The sequence below is a fragment of the Aedes aegypti genome, chromosome 2 (genome assembly GCF_002204515.2).
Source record: "Aedes aegypti strain LVP_AGWG chromosome 2, AaegL5.0 Primary Assembly, whole genome shotgun sequence".
Taxonomy (NCBI): domain Eukaryota; kingdom Metazoa; phylum Arthropoda; class Insecta; order Diptera; family Culicidae; genus Aedes; species Aedes aegypti.
This window is the reverse complement of record NC_035108.1, coordinates 256,403,465-256,414,513: the sequence shown is the minus strand read 5'-3', so window position 1 is coordinate 256,414,513 and position 11,049 is coordinate 256,403,465. Positions and strand designations below refer to the sequence as shown.

At 36.4% G+C, this 11,049-nt stretch overlaps 1 protein-coding gene across 2 annotated transcripts in view; it reads left to right on the top strand.

Moving 5' to 3' along the window:
- Positions 1-823: 823 nt before the first annotated feature.
- LOC5578361 (aquaporin AQPcic) overlaps positions 824-11,049 on the top strand; it is an 85,515-nt gene continuing 75,289 nt past the window's right edge. For both annotated transcript variants that reach the window (XM_001656882.2, XM_021844836.1), the window contains exons 1-2: positions 824-932; positions 1,203-1,411. The gene's annotated coding sequence lies outside the window, so the exon portion shown is untranslated. The remainder of the gene's footprint in view (positions 933-1,202; positions 1,412-11,049) is intronic.

Genomic DNA, 11,049 nt, shown 5'->3' with positions numbered 1-11,049 from the left:
TTTAAGGTTAGTATCCGCTTGGATATAGCTCCATATAATATTAACATGATTGGAAATACAAACATGACTGACCATGCTTTCAAGAACCAGTTTTACGGAAATGGTCATATTTCTGAAGATTTCCAACCAATCTTAATGCATCCGGTGGCATTCAGCTTCCTATTAGTTCTAGTTTCTAGGAAAATTGCAAACATCTATCGAACTTTACACCGCACAAAAATAGAAGCGACAGAAAAAATGACATTTGGACATGACCTCAGAAAATCCGGAACATCTCCGGTGTCCAGTGGCCAATATGCATGGCCAAGGAAGTTCCTATAACTGGACCAAATTTGCCGTCGACTGCTTCCAGATGCATCCAATTTCATCCATTTTTCATAAAGTTATAAGCATTTGAATTTGGGCAAAATTTTGCCTATCTCATTCATTTTGCCTATCCCCTGTAGTATGGCAAGAACGATGATACTCTGTGGCCAGGGAAGTGAAAGAAATTTTCTTTACGAAGAGATCCTGGACCGACCGGTAATCGAACCCAGACACTTTCAGCATTGCTTAGCTTTGTAGCCGCGGACTCTAATCACTCGGCTAAGAAAGGCCCCAATTTAAACTGCTATTATTTCGAACAATTTCTCCTAAAATCTCACTTTCCGGCAGGGGCCCAGAAAAAAAATGAAACTTTGTGGTTACAAAATTGAACATATTTGTAGTTCTGTGAAGAAAATTTCAGCTCGATTGCTTTAAAAATATCAAACCAAGAACAAGCCAAAGTTGAGCACACATCTTCATCTTTCTAACAACCCACCCTGTATTACTGCAAACCCGCCAACTATACCGGCGAGCCTCGCTGGATCGTCCTCCTCGTATAAAAGCGTTTAAGTGTCGTTCCGGTACGAATAGTGCGAGTTCGTATGTGGTCCGGTACTGAGGCAGCGGTAAGTGTGCTCTATTCGTGGAGCAGTAAAAAAAACCTACCAGATAAAACGAAGATAATTGCGGGAAGTCAAAAACACAAATCTCCGAGAGTGAAGGGTTAGATTGGGACTAGTAGGTATCATCATTGTCGATGGCCAGAACGTTATCACGAAGTTGTGCGTTGGTGTAACAAGCAACGTTTCGTCATCGAAAGGAGGAAACACAATTTACGAAACATCATCGGCCGTTATCAATGGGATACTAGAGTGATCTATAATTTGTACCAACAGATAGCTGATGCGCAAAGTGGAAAACAACGATTGTACATATACCCAATAATAGTGTCTTGATAAAGCCACATAGTGAAAGTATACTGGTGCGATACGAGACATTAGTGGAACGAATTATTTCTTTAGAACAGTGCAATTAAAAAGGTGTAAACGTGCCGGCAGATAGGGGTACAACCGCAGTAGCATTTATTCAAACATTACTTTTTGAGGTAAGTGATTCTAGGACAGTACAGAACGGTGCACAAGTGCAAAGTAAAAAATGATAAGAGACTACAATTAGACGGATTCGGACGATAGTTTTGTTTATCCTCTGTCAATGAGCATTTGGATCAATATCAGGGCTATCAGTATGCATCGATTGATGGACGCTAAATAAGGTTCATGTTTAGTTATGTTCAGATAAAATGAGACTATAATTGGCTGAATATATTTCGTATATTCATGGAAACTGTTTCATTCTTGTTAGTTCCATACTCAAGAAATAGTTTCCATCATTTTTCCTTTAGTTGTTGTTGTAATATGCTGGTGTTTTAGAAACGTGAAGGTAAACGCTCTATTAGTAAAGGTAGCTCCAATGATGGTACCTCTATTAGGGTTTGGCATGTTTCACCTAAATAGAAGTATATGTAGTATTTTATATGGAAAAAACTCTAAAACTATGAAAGCAAGCGAAACATATCGTAAAAATTCGACACAAAACTACTAAAACAATCATTTTTTTCTCAACACAGGACATTTTTAGAGTATTGAAAGGCAAAAGTTTGACAGTAATGTTATCATTAAAAAACATTCGAAAAGAAATAAATACCACCTTTTATCCATTATCCATATTTTTTCTTAACAAATTTATATCACAGTAACTATTCATTTTGGTTCTTACAGTTAAAAAATTGATTGGTACAAACAAACTTTCACTCCACCACTATTATGGCAAAAGTTCGCTCAGTAAAACTCGTTATACACTGTAACCGCAAGTTGTTATTGTGGCTTTTTCAGGATAAAATGTGAGCATGTTAAGCACATCCAAAAACTCCTTGGAATTTGAACATATATGAACCCTAGAAGATTGTTATATTTTCAATAACCGTTCATATCGTCAATATCCCATTTTTGGTAATAAATTGAGTACAACAGGTGTTCTAGTTCGTCCAAAAACTTCCTGGGATAAATATTTTCAATATACTGGTATGTTAACCAATCTTTTAATGGCCTTCAATTTAGCTTAGCTTAGCTTAGACTGACTACACATATCAATGGTTGCTATTCCGTGATTGACCGAAGTCAGTGAAAATGCACAAAGAATCAACTAGAAGTTCGGCTGGGATTGGCCATAATCTTCTTCAGTGTGCATAATTCAGTGCCTCTATTTATACAGGGTCAATAACGGCGCCGGCCACGTCCTTGCAGTCAGGTGGGATTGGGGGAAGGAATGTTAGTGTGTAACCTTTGCTTTTTGGAGACCGTGTTTGCCTCTGCATCTCCACAAAGGTTACTGGGAGGGATGTTTGTTAATGGGGAGGATCGTTGGGTCATAGGATTCACTTTGATAAGCGATTAGACCATGATAAACAATGATTTGTGAGATATATACATGCTTATACGTAAATATAATATTTTCATTTGATATGAACAATTTCTATGTAGAGGAAAATTATGCCGACACTTGAGGTGACGAACCATTCAAAGTTTGTTGAACAAATACCTAAATGTAACATTCCTACAGCTGTCAGGACGAAAGCATGTGTTATTATATTTTACTCATTTGAAAAGAAACAAAAAACTCGATTGGTTGGGACATCATAGAACACTCTTATTCTTATGCCGACACTTACAGTGGCGAACCATCCAAAGTTTGTTGAATAAAGTGAACCTTTCGCAAGTCTACACTTGTAGTGTTGAACCATTCAAAGTTTTTTTAATTACAAAAATAAAGGTATATAAGAGGTGTTCTGAAAAAAAAATGTTAAACATAAATAAATCATGAATCAGAGTTTGTGTCGACACTCACAGTGACGAACCATCCATAGTTTGTTGAAAAATCATATTTGCATCCCACCATTGTAACGATTGAATGTGCAGTCATACATATTTTATAGATTAGAAATAGTAGCATGAAACGAGCTCACCAATTGATCCGTTATCCTTGACTGAGCAGCCACAATCCACTTTCGGCTTCACTCGTTTGCTCGGCTATAAAAAAGCACTCAGGAAAAAAAAAATAAGCGCGCGACCCAAAAAGAATAATAAAAAAAAAAAAAAAAAAACTGTTCGGGCTTTCTTGACGCACTGCCCAGGAGCAAGCGTCAACGTCGAAGGATCAAACAGAACTAACCGATCGCGGCACTTTTTCAGTTACTCCAACCGAACTCACCGATCACGCCACTTTTTCACTTACGAGACCGACGCGCGACATGTTTGATCCTGCCCTCGTCGCTTGCCCCGGGAAAAGCAAGTGTCAAGGTCGAAAGATCAAACAGAACTAATCGATCGCGGCACTTTTTCAGTTACTCCAACCGAACTCACCGATCACGCCACTTTTTCACTTACTAGACCAACGCGCGACATGTTTGATCCTGCCCTCGTCGTTCGCCCCGGCAAAAGCAAGTGTCAAGGTCGAAAGATCAAACAGAACTAACCGATCGCGGCACTTTTTCACTTTCTTCAACCGAACTCACCGATCACGCCACTTTTTCACTTACGAGACCGACGCGCGACATGTTTGATCCTGCCCTCGTCGCTCGCCCCGGCAAAAGCAAGTGTCAAGGCCGAAAGATCAAACAGAACTAACCGATCGCGGCACTTTTTCACTTTCTTCAACCGAACTCACCGATCACGCCACTTTTTCACTTACGAGACCGACGCGCGACATGTTTGATCCTGCCCTCGTCGCTCGCCCCGGGAAAAGCAAGTGTCAAGGTCGAAAGATCAAACAGAACTCCAATCTTTTAATGGCCTTCAATTTGACTCAAAACTCATACCGTTCATATTGACAGGGCATTGCATAGATAATTATCGATGTTCTTGGTCGTTCAAGAACTCAATAGAATACAAGCCTAAGGATCTACTAGCATAAGCAGCTGTATATTGATGGTTTTCAATAATGACATAGACTCTTATCTATTCATATGACTAAATGGAATATTGCATTAATTTGTACGGATTTTTTGGCCCTCCAACAACCGAGTTTAGTTTGTTTCAACCAAATTCGCAGTTAAATTCTTCAAACATTTCTGAGCATGTGTCAAATTCAAAATTTTGCAATATATAACATATTATGCTCGTTGATTTGAAGTACTACATTTCAGGAAGTTCTTGGATGTATGTATGTATGAATTACTAGTAGTACGAATTGCATCAATTATTGTCCACTATGCAACTTATTACGTATGTACGTAGATTCTAAGACCTGCACTCAAAGAAGTCCTTGGATGACTCAGAACATCACTTATATGCAATACAACAACAAAATAAAACAAACATATTGCTCTGAACTTCTTTGCATATGCAATGATTTTCAAAGGTTCATACACACTTAGAACAAATCACCGAAGTCGGTAATATATTTACCGAAATCTCAACAGCTGAGCGGTCGGTAATCGGTTCGGTAAATGAAAAGATTACCGAACGGTCTGTAATTTGCGATTGGGATGGAAACCAGCCTCCTGACACCGCCCATACTACCCCATTGGAAAATAACGAGCAAACATTTGTGGTTCCCACTGACAACTCAATGTTTGTAAATAAATAGTCGTTTAAGGACTAACTATTGAGGAAGGCGAAATCATTTTTGCCGAAAAATATCTTTTCTCAACAACAGTTAGGGTTTAAATGCTAGTAATGGACCCCTTAGTAGCTGAAATTTATTCTAGACGCCTTTCCGCAATGATATCTCAGACGCATATACGTTTTGTGGAGTCTAACGACAAATTCAATGTCTTTACTTCATAGTACGTCTATGAAACATACAAAATCATTCGATTTTTCCAGCGAAATATGCATTTGAAAAACTGTTGTCCGAATGCCTATTATGGACCCTCCCGGGGTCCATAATAGGATTGTTTACAAATTTGACGTTGCGTATTATGGACCCTCCATTTGATTCCCATGTAATCCGGCTCGCTGTCGACGAGCCTATTATGGACCCACCTAGAAATGCGTATTATGGACCCTCTTGTGTGGTTTCATTTACAAAACTGTTCAAATATCTGTATTTATACGTCTCAAACCAAATATTTTGCATGAAACTGATGACTAACAATGTAATCGAAGTTCCCCCGGTGGATTTTCATAGGAATAAAGTTGCTTTGAGTGTTAATTTTATGTTTTTCTGTAGGGGTCCATAATACGCAAAGGGTAGATAACCGGCATTATCTATATTAGCACAAACAAACGGTTGCAACATATTCGTTTGAAGTACAGCAAAGTAATTTGAGTTGGTGTGGTTAGCGTGGAACACATTTGAATATCGGAGGAAAAACTCCCTAATATGATTACGCCAATATACGTTGTTGTTCTTGAGTTTTATGCTGATCTCGAAAACATGGCTGCCTAGCACCGGGTTGATGGAAACTGTCAAATTTACTGAACATTCTGTAATCGTTTACCGAAAATCTGTAGCTTAGGATCAGTGATATTTTTCCGAAAGGTTTTTTCTAACACGAAAAAGAACAAACGTAAAGGATTATTTCACTACACTTTATTTTCAGATTAACTTGTATAGAGCGTTATTATCACTTGGCCTGGTAATTATTGGGGACATACCTGTGCGACCAAATTCGACCAAATGCAGGAAATGAAGCTGTAACGTGGCATCTTGGTGTTGGTACTTGGTAGTGCTGCTAAGAAGCAGCGGGTAGGCTGCAGACGGACTTGAACATGGACTGTAAAAGATTTCATATAGTTTACACAACATTAACATTTCACTTTATTTAGCTTACCGTATGAAAACAACAAGGACACTAAATCTTCATAATTAATGTTTTGCGAGTAGCTACATAAAATTCTAAATTAAGCTCCACAGGTGAACACCGAATGTTTTGTTGTGACGTTTCGATTGGGCCAGATTACTGAGCTGTCGGTAGTCTAACTCATTGATTACCGAATTGTCAGTGTAATATTTTACGGACTTCGGTAATGTCGTACATTTACAAAATGTTCGGTAAATTTTTACGCCAGCTTACCGAAATTCAGTAATTTTGTTAATGACGCACTGTCAAAAGCTGGCCATTTACCGATACATCAGTATTGATGTATGTATATATATATATATATATATATATATATATATATATATATATATATATATATATATATATATATATATATATATATATATATATATATATATATATATATATATATATATATATATATATATATATATATATACATATCACGCTTGTATACCTGGAGACTATATTCCAGAGTATTCTAAAATTTATGGCAGTTATTACCAATAAAGTGTAATAAATTGAATATTGAACACGTCTGAACAGATCATTAGTTGAAAACAAACCAGATTATTTCCGAGTCACTCATCATTCTAATTCAAAATTTCCTATTTAATTGTCTTAACTCAATTTACGCACTTCATCAAAAAGTAACGCAAAATGAATTTTTGCAACAAGATAATTCCATACGAGCCATGAAGTGCTGTTTGCATAAAAATACACAATAAATTATTCTTGGAAATTTACCCAAAGCCCCCTCCCTTTATTCGTCCACATGGTTTATGGATGACTCCTTACTTGAATATCATTTAAGCCACTATAGCATTCATAACATTTGTTTTGATTTGAGCTAAAAATCTTATAAAAATTGCATCACGTTACTCCACTTTACATCCCAAAAAAAATCAACGCATACATTAAAGTAATTCCTATTAAAATCTACCGCAACATTTCCGACACCAATAGAATTTCAATGATAGATTTTCAGCAAAAAAAACTAGTTTATCAATTAAACTGGCATTGTTATGCAAAACAATGCCAGTTATATTTTCTCTTAACCCTTAAAAGCCCGAGACGAGCCTTGAATTTTTCGGAGACCAGTAGATCAATAATTTTCAAATAAATGTTGAAGTAAGTGCGATTAGCTGGTCTTACAATCCTTGAATGAGACATCCCCCTTACCCCTCGCCCCTTTTCTAGGCAACGAAAAAGCGAGGGGTCCAAAATTGGCATCAAACAGATATCTCAACATGCAAATGAGCTAAAAAGTTGGTGGATCAGATCAAGGGCTGTCTGTCGATGAAAAATTTGATTGAGAATTCATCCGCTAGGTAACGCTAGTGACAAATTTTATTAATCATCTGTATCTAAAATCCTTATCAGCTAAAAGGTGGGTTCCTTTGATGATGAAGCTGTTCAGCAGATCAAGAGCTATGTGAAGGAAAACGGTTTGATTGTAAATTCATCCGCTAGGTGGCGCTAGCAACAAGCAATCGTCAGTAGTGTTTCACTACCTCAAATTGTCTTCAGTAAAGATATTCATCTGATTGAGGGTTATCTGGAGGACAAAAATATTGACGCCAATGCACATTGGTCCCAAAGCCATATCTAGGAAGACAAAAATGATTGCGCCTAAACCGTCAATTTTAGATGTATGGTGTCTTCGGCAAAGTTTCTCCATATTTTTCAGACATTTTTTTCGGAGATGTGAAATTAGGGTGGCCCACATGGTTTACGAGATCAGCACATAAACTTTTTTGCTGACGCATTTAGGACTACACAATATTCTACAATGTTTTAGAACAACCGATTTGGAGCAACTTTGCCGAAGAACTCAAATTTCTATCTCTTATGGTTCGCGAGTTATGATTTTTTTTAAACAAAAAAGTTAGGGTGGTACTGAAAAATAAAATTTTTCTTGATAACTTTTTATACGATAATTTCTCGCAAAAACTTTATTCCGAGCACTTTTAGAACTTTTGAATGCGCAACTTTTTGCCGAAGAAACTACTATTCTATCTCTTATGGTTACGAAGTTATCAGAAATTTTCTTCGAAAAAATGGTTGTTTTCAAATGCCGATATCTCCGAAAGGCGCAAACGGATTTTCAATCTTTTGTCGGCATTAGAAAGATTATTTCTTTCTCTGTTTATGGTGAAAAAACTGTAAGGACGTTTTTTGTTTGAAAAGATTGACAAAATTTTGAAAATAATATGTTTTTAACCGAAAATTGTCTATAACTTGAAAATATTCGAGATAGCTCTTTGGTGCCTTCAGCAAAAATGTGCAAAATTGAAAGTTCTGATAGTGCTTCATACAAGGTATTCATAAAAAATCAACGCTTACACATATATTCACCATAAACCGAATTTTATATGGTAAAGAATGCGAAAAAAGAGATATTTGCTAGAACAATCGAAATAACTGTATGTACGTCATTTATAATTGAATACACATGTATTGATATCGATCATAGTAAGCGGAATATAAGGAGTTGAAAAAAGGAAAATTATTTGCTGAAGCAGTTTTCAAGTGATCAAGGCCCACCTTCTGGTTCGTTACCTTAGACAGATATTTGGTATTTATATCTGGCACTTGTTCAAGATTCATGCATTCTTCAACAGGCGAATGCTGCCCTGACTAATTCATTGTGGCAGATTTATTGGATTTGATTGAATTGAATGGGATAAGTTGGATGCCCAGATAGAATAATTACAGATACTTCTATATTTCTATGGGAGGATATCAAGGTAAGTAAGGTTTTGGTAATTTGAAGGAATTATTCAAAGTATACGTTTTGTTATCATTTGGGGTTGATAATATAATAAACGGAACCGGTATTGAACGCATGACTTCTGCTTAGTAAGCCGAAGCGGTAGCAGTTTATAACCAACCACGGCATAGGTTAGCTGGACAAACATTATGTCGCGTGAAATAACAAGACACCGTTTATGGATTAATGTTCCATGGATCACTGTTAAAACTGCTTCAGCAACTAACTTTCCCTAACTCCAAACATTTCGCTTACTGTGATCGATCTTATTTCATTACATATATTTTCAATTTTAAATGACTTTACATACAGTTATTCCGGTTGTTCCAGCAAATATCTCTTTTTTTAGCTTAATAATATAATATATAAAATTATATATAATAATATAAAATTCGGTTTATGGTGAATATATGCGTAAGCGTTGATTTTTTATGAATAATTTGTATGAAGCACTTTCAGAACTTTCAATTTTGCATATTTTTGCTGAAGGCACCAAAGAGCTATCTCGAATATTTTTCAAGTTATGGACAATTTTTGGTTGAAAAACATATCATTTTCAAAATTTTGTCAATCTTTTCAAACAAAAAACGTCCTCACAGTTTTTTCACCATAAACAGAGAAAGAAATAATCTTTCTAATGCCGACAAAAGATTGAAAATCCGTTTGCGCCTTTCGGAGATATCGGCATTTGAAAGCAACAATTTTTTCGAATAAAATTTCTGATAACTTCGTAACCATAAGAGATAGAACAGTAGTTGCTTCGGCAAAAAGTTGCGCAATCAAAAGTTCTAAAAGTGCTCGGAACAAAGTTTTTGCGAGAAATTATCCTATAAAAAGTTATCAAGAAAAAACTGATTTTTCAGTACCACCCTAACTTTTTTGTTTAAAAAAAAATCATAACTCGCGAACCATACGAGATAGAAATGTGGGTTCTTCGGCAAAGTTGCTCCAAATCGGTTGTTCTAAAACATTGTAGAATATTGTGTAGTCCTAAATGCGTCAGCAAAAAAGTTTATGTGCTGATCTCGTAAACCATGTGGGCCACCCTAATTTCACATCTCCGAAAAAAATGTCTGAAAAATATGGAGAAAGTTTGCCGAAGACACCATATATCTAAAATTGACGGTTTAGGCGCAATCATTTTTGTCTTCCTAGATATGGCTTTGGGACCAATGTGCAATGTGTGTCCGATCCAGTCTTCAAAAAATCCCACTCCAAGAGCTGCTGAGATCGAAAACCATCAGAGCAAGATTAATTCCGCGCACTTTTTTTTTGTTCAAATCCATGCAATGAATCATGCCACGTGTATGAGAGGATTAGAATCAGTACAGAAGCAATTCCTTTTATACGCCCTTCGGAAATTGAATTGGACTGTACTGCCACTTCCGTCGTATGAAGCACGCTGCATGCTCATCAACTTGGAAACACTCAAGCAACGCCGGGAATTCGCAATGATTCTCTTTATAAACAACATTATTTCGAACCGTGTAGACTCTGCTGCACTTCTTTCTCAACTAAACTTCTACACATCCTCTCGGCATTTAAGAACAAGAAAATTATTTTCAGAAAAATCATGCAGAACGCATTATGCTCAAAACGGACCAATAAACCGTATGATGCGTCAGTATAATGTACATTGCGAATTCATTGGCATTACTATGTCCAAAGAGCAGCTTAAAACACGACTAAAGAACAATAGAAGTAATCCATAGCATGTAAGAAAGTATTGTAATTATTGTATGTAGTCTACCTATGCTTGACGAAAATAAATAAATAAATAAATATTTGGCAACAACAAAAAAAGATTGGATTCCAGGAATCTTTGATCGATTGTGAGCCGAGTAAATGAATCGGGTAAGCATTGATATTTCATTAATCCATTGTTTGAATTTCCGTTGAAACATTTTGATTTTTTGTCTAGAATAATTTCTCCTTGAGGGGAAATAATCTCAAGTAGTCACAATCTATAGTCCCATTTCTACTCTATCCTTATTTGCTGAATTTCATTGCCTTCCATATTACTTTGTCTCTTGTTCGGTAGTCAGGTTTTATTTGCCCCAATCCCCTATGAAACGTCAAATATTCCAGACGAAGAGCATTTCGACTCGAAACGATTGCCTATGAG